This window comes from Fukomys damarensis, unplaced genomic scaffold (assembly GCF_012274545.1).
Source record: "Fukomys damarensis isolate Sample0158 unplaced genomic scaffold, DMR_v1.0_HiC HiC_scaffold_17, whole genome shotgun sequence".
In the NCBI taxonomy this organism is placed as follows: Eukaryota; Metazoa; Chordata; class Mammalia; order Rodentia; family Bathyergidae; genus Fukomys; species Fukomys damarensis.
In genome coordinates this window covers 26294532-26300427 of record NW_022900929.1, presented here as the reverse complement: position 1 = coordinate 26300427, position 5896 = coordinate 26294532, and the positions used below count along the sequence as shown (strand labels likewise).

Below are 5896 nucleotides of genomic sequence, written 5' to 3'. Positions count from 1 at the left end.
TTCTTCCTATTTCATATTATCTATTATGCATTTTGATCCTTATTTACACCTTCAGTTTCTCACACCAGAGAAACTATTCAGTATTTACACATGTGTGTCCTATGTATTTCACTTGAGTATGTCTTCAATGTAACACATTATTATTATTATTACTTTTTGGTACAGGGGATTGAACTCAGGACCTTGTGCTTGGGAGGCAGACAGTGGAACCACTGAGCTGAATCCCCAGCCCCATAGCTTAATTCCCCAAGTCTAGATACAATCTAGATGTCCTTGGATAGGTAAACTGGGGTACATCTGTACCATAGAATGCTGCTCTGAAACAAAAAGGAACGAACTGTTGATGAAACTTCAGTGGATCTCAAGGAATCATGCTAAGTGAAGAAAACAAACAAACAAACAAACAAACAAACCTAAAGCTATACACTGCATGATTCTATTTATATAATGGTTTTGAAGTGACTATCTATTCTACACAATATTTAATGTTTTAAATGCAGTAGGAACACATTGTAAAATACTGCGAGAAATGATTAAGAGCAAGGATTTGGAGCCCAGCATGCTGGAGGCTCATTCTAGAGTCTAGGACATATTAGCTCTGGCACCTTGGGCGAGCTATGAAATCTGCTTCAACTTCCTCCCCTGTAACATGGCATTGACCCTGTAATCGTCTAGTGGTGTTGACGTGAAGAGCTTGCAGGAGGACTGAGTGAGTTCCTGCATTTCAAATGCTTAGCCTGGCACTGAATATGCACTAAGAATTCCATGCAGATTTTGAGCACCCGTACAATTGTAATTGGCCAGCACCTGTGCTGTCTTAGATACATTACAAAGCTGTGTTTGCTTCTGAATCAACTTCATTCCAGTTCTTGCATCATCCAATCTTTTGGAACTATAGGAGGTAGAAGAGGGTCCTGGGTGGAGGACCCCAGAGGTTGTGTGCTGGGCTGTCACTGGGTTCAGTTCCAATCTTCAGGCGCTTGGGAGCTGAGCTCTCTTGTGGAAGTTCTCTGCTACTAGCTCCCTGACAACAGCCTCATCAATATGCCTGAGACAGGAGGATATCAAGTTCAAGTTTAGCCTAAGCCATGTAACGAGTTCAAGGCCAGCCTGAGCTACGTAGCGAGACCCTATTTTAAAAAACCAACCAACCAACCAACCAACCAACCATATATTTGTATTTCTTTTCTCTGCTCCTTTCCTCTTTCACTGCACACTGCTGGGTGCTAAAAACCCAGAATTCCGACTGAATCTCATTTAAATGTTAAAACCCTCTCATTGGTCCCAAAATTTTCAGTTGGGTACATTTTTCATGAAGCTAAATCCAGAGCAGGTCAGTAGACTGAGCTATGAGAAGTAGATCACTCCTATTGAAAAGGCTCTTCTGTGGAAAGATGAATCTCTCTCTTTCCCTCCCTCCCTCTCTTTTCCCCCCCACCTTGGAATCCAGGGCCTTCACACTGAGCTATATCCCCAGCCCTTGAATTTTTATTTTATTATTTTACTTTTCAGATAAGCTCTCCCCAAGCTGCTAAATTGCCCAAACTGGGTTCAAACTTACGATCTTCCTATCAGCCTCCCAGGCTGCTGGGTGAGGACATCTTTGTGAGGTCAGCATGTCACACTGCACAGAAGGCAGCAGTGAGGGTGAATGTCAGAGGCTCTGGCCAGTGCAGATGGGGTCAGAGTCAGGGTTGAAGCCTGTGTGGGTTTTACTGCACCTTGACTGCTGTTCACAACCCTCCTGATGCTCTACGGTAGCTGACAGGGCTGGGAGGGCTATAAAGTTTTGGAGGGAGCCAGCGGTATCCATGAAACAAGGCTAGAGTGTCATACACAGGTGAGAACAGCTCTGACAGCTGAGGAAGGCAACCATGGAGGGGCAACAAAGAGGATGCTAGGTGTCCAGCTCAGGAGGCAGGACAGGGATGGTGACCAGGGGAGTGGGCAGACGTCCATAAGTGCATGCTTGCAGTGTCCTCTGGCTCCTTCTGCTCCAGCAAGAGTGACATTTAGACACACAAGAGTCCATGAGCCTCTGGTAGCCCAGTTCATGTCTTCCCTGGGTTGAAGACTGTCTCATCTTTCTTCCCGTGGTTGCATCGATTCAGTGACCTCTGACCTCCCAAAGGGCACAGCTACTGACCTGGCTCTCGGTGGCCAGCACACGAGTCAGCTGCTGTCCCCATGCCTTCCTGGCTGTGTCTTCTTTCCTAAGCCAGCTCAGTCCCAGCTCTTCCATGCTCCATCCTTCTGGGTATTTCAAGCTGCAGGAGAGAGAGAGAGGAAGAAGCTCTTGTGGAAGGGAGTGCTGTGTACCAGAGAGAGCTCCCTCCGCACCCGGGGTTTTTGGGAAAGCAGGTATTACTTACAGTCTGAATGGGGAAGTTTCTTAGGTACAGAAGGAGAAGATGTCCAACTGATCCTCAGTGCAGTAAATGGGGCCCAAGTGAGATGTGGGAGGCTCTGCGGCTCTATGCAGGTTTTCTTGGACAGGAGACTGTTTTCCTGGTACCAGGGCACCGAGGGAACTGCATGGCCCCTTGCTCCAGGTCTTCTCTGAGAAGAAAGGTTATTTTTGCCGCTGATGGTTTAAAGCTGAATCTTGCCAGAGTGGGGTTGGCACCTTGGAGACTTTGCAAGAGCTCATGTTCTCTTTGCTTCTAATTAGCATTTTTATGTGCTTTCCCGGGGTTTCGTCCAGAAAGCCAAATAAATCACTTGCCTGAAACTCCTTGCTGAGGTTCCCTGTGGGATATGAGTATCTATGATTTTTTTGTTTGTTTGTTTTTTGCAATGAGCTGCGATCAACTCAGATTTTGCAAAGCAGCTCCTTGGACACAGGCCAGCAGGTCAGGAACCATCTCCCTTGCAGCATTGTCCTGAGAATCAAATACTAAACACAGGATGTGTTGACTTTCAGGAGCACAGTATCAGAAACACCTCTGGGTGTTCTTCTGCCAAGTGTAGGGTGCACAGGCTTGCTGTGTATTCCTGCCTGTGTCACCAGCTGAGGTCCCCAGACTTGAGACGCTGGTCTCTAGGTCTTGTAATCAGACCGTTCCCCACCTCCACACACACCACACTCCTGTGTCCACATCCGGATCTAATATCCCGCCCATTGGAAGATGTGTTTTAAAATGGGTTTGATGCTTCTCTCGATTCTGAGTGGGAATTGTGGTGTCTGTCTCATTCCTGTGGCCCTTCCATGGCCTCCCATCTTGGCTCTGACTGACATCTCTTTGTCAGGAAGCGTGTGAGCCCCTTGTCATGTGCAGAATTCTCTAAGCCTGTGCCTTGAAGAGCTTGGCCGCCTGCTGGCTCCTTGGTTTAGAGATCACGTCAGCATCTTTGATACCAGATACTCCTGGTTAACTCTACACCTCTCCCAGAAGAGCAGCCTGAGGTGATAAAAGTAACAGCAACGCAGTGTGTGCTTTGGGGGTCGAAGTGCTTTTCTCCACATTATCTCATTTAACAGCAACGACCCTCCTTGTTGTGCAAGGGAAGCGAGACTAGGGAAGGTCAGATGAGCTTCATGACAAAGGATGGGGCCCTGGATCCGGCCTCAGGCACCAGATGACTCAACTCTCTGACCATCCAGGAGTGTTTGGAGGGCTCCTGTAGAGCAAGTGCTGTGTCCTGGGAAGAGAAGCTCAGTGAATGCTTCATCTCTGCAGCACCAAACATGCATGATGTCCAGCTTGAAGACATGATTTGGGTTTATATTTCCTAGGAGCAGGAGGCAGGGAGACAGATGACTGGGCTTCACACACTCTACTCTTCTCTCCTGCCTTTCATGTTGAATTCCTTGGACCGAGGAAGCCTGCAGGTCTGGCTGCCAGGGCCTGACAGGGAAACTTGTTGTGTTTATTTTCTCATCCGTTCTTCCCTGACCTCGTGTATCAGGGTGTTTCTGGGAAGCAGAAAGCTGGGGAGTCTGCTCAAGAGTGCACCGGCCCCTGTGTCAAGGGGCCGAGGCCTGAAACTTGGGCCTTGCACTAATTACAGATGAACAAGGCTTTCCCTCCCCAGCTGTGGGCTTCTTTTCCCAAGAGAATGGGAACTTGATGACCCCGCAGGCTTCACCCTGCCCCGTGCTTTGTTCCAAGGAGATTCAGGGTAGGACTATTTTCTTCCCGAAGTTTTCTTTTCATGATGATTTATAAAAAATAATACAGCACTGGAAGCATACATGTCCAGCTGACTTGTAGGGTTTGTGTAAATGAATGCTTGTTTCAGTCATCATATCTTATAGGGAAATTCTAATTATCCTATGTGCTTTCCATGACAGCCTAGCAAAGAAAAGTGAAAACAGCCCTGCCTGGCCCAGAAGCATTTACTGAACAGAAACAGGACTCAGTAGGCGAGCAGGGGCCCAAGGGAGCTGGCTGGCATCATCCCATCCTGTGTCCCCAGAGCCCTGACTGGGTCCCAGCTGCCCCTTGCCCTGCAGACCCCACAGGAAGGTTAAATCAGAGATACCCCCCCACAAGACTTGAATGAGCAGGTCTACTAATTCGGTCCTTCTTCAACTTGATTTCTGACACCTGCTGTCCCAAATTCAGGCCTCTTGCCTTAGTAACATCTTCTGCATTAGTTAATTGACATTTAGTTTTTATTTGGCTTTTTTTTCAGACCAGGAAAAAGAAGGAGCTGAAATGAACTGAAGGCAAACTATAGAATAGATCATATATTCACATATGTATGACACAGGTGTGTATGTTTGTGTGTGCACGGCAATCTGCCTACCGCTGCATGTAGGTTTGCATGTGCTTGCCTGTGTTTTTCTATTTATCTTCATTTCTTTTTTTTGTTTGTTTTTCAGTATTGGGGATCGAACTCAGGACCTTTGAGGCAGGCACAGTGCCACTGAGCTAAATCTCCAGCCCTACATTCACTTCCATGCATATTATGTGTTTAGTTTTATGTAAGTTTGTGTGCATGCATGTAGGTGTGTGTACACACGGGTGTATGTACGTGGACAACAGACACAGAGAGAATGGACAAGCTGTTGTCCCCCTCTGGGCTCCGTTTGCTTGTCCCAAGTCTCCTCTGTTCTAGGACATGTGCTGCACAGGTGAACTTCCTGATGCAGTGAGTTCTTCGTCTTATTTCTGTTTCTCCTCTGACTTGCTAGAGGCTGGGTCCTTGTGCCTTCCAGATGTTCATCTCCTGCAAGGCCTCCAAAGGGCACTGGTGCTCCAGGCCCTGCGAGCTTTGCTGCACACTGGGGACAGGCACTGGGGACTTGCTATCAGCTTTCTGTGCACTCTTTCTGCCCACAAAGATTCTGATGGACCTGTATAGCCCTCTGTCAGGATTTTGAGAGAAAAACTTTCACTTCTCTGGGAAAAAGTCAATGATCTTGGATTATTGGCAAGTACATTACAGTGCAGCTACCACCTGCTCCAAAGTTTCCCTAGCCTCAGGGACAGCTGCTTTCCAGGTGGGGAGTGATCCTTTATGGCTTCCATCCACCCAGCTGTGGTGGGCAGTTCCCTACCCTCATGCTCACCTTGAGGCCTCTGGGAAGTCTTGGCGGCCCCTGGGTCACAGATCTGATCATCTCTAGGAGCACCATGGATCCAGCCTATGGCTGTTTTAGGAAGGAGTCAGATGGAGAGCTGGAGCCAGGTACGGGGGGGCTGCGATTCACTAAACTCCGTACATCGGAAGTAGGAGAATCACTTGGGAGAGGGGCAACTTCCCAGTCATTTTGGGTACACACACTTAGCCTCTTGATCTAGCCACATTTATTCTATTCCCAGAGGTAAAAAAGTGTTAAAAAAGTAGATCCAGGGCTGGGAATTTAGTTCAGTGTTTCCAGCTCCTGCTTCACAAACACAAGGACTCGAGTTCGATTCCCCATACCAAAAAAAAAAAAAAAAGAAAA

General features: G+C 47.6%; 1 long non-coding RNA gene across 1 annotated transcript in view; it reads right to left on the bottom strand.

Moving 5' to 3' along the window:
- Positions 1-657: 657 nt before the first annotated feature.
- Positions 658-5896, bottom strand: part of LOC117286520 — an 18601-nt gene continuing 13362 nt past the window's right edge. Inside the window, exons 2-3 of the long non-coding RNA XR_004517695.1 lie at positions 1562-2267; positions 658-1048 (exon numbers count right to left, since the gene is read on the bottom strand). This is a non-coding gene — a long non-coding RNA (uncharacterized LOC117286520). The remainder of the gene's footprint in view (positions 1049-1561; positions 2268-5896) is intronic.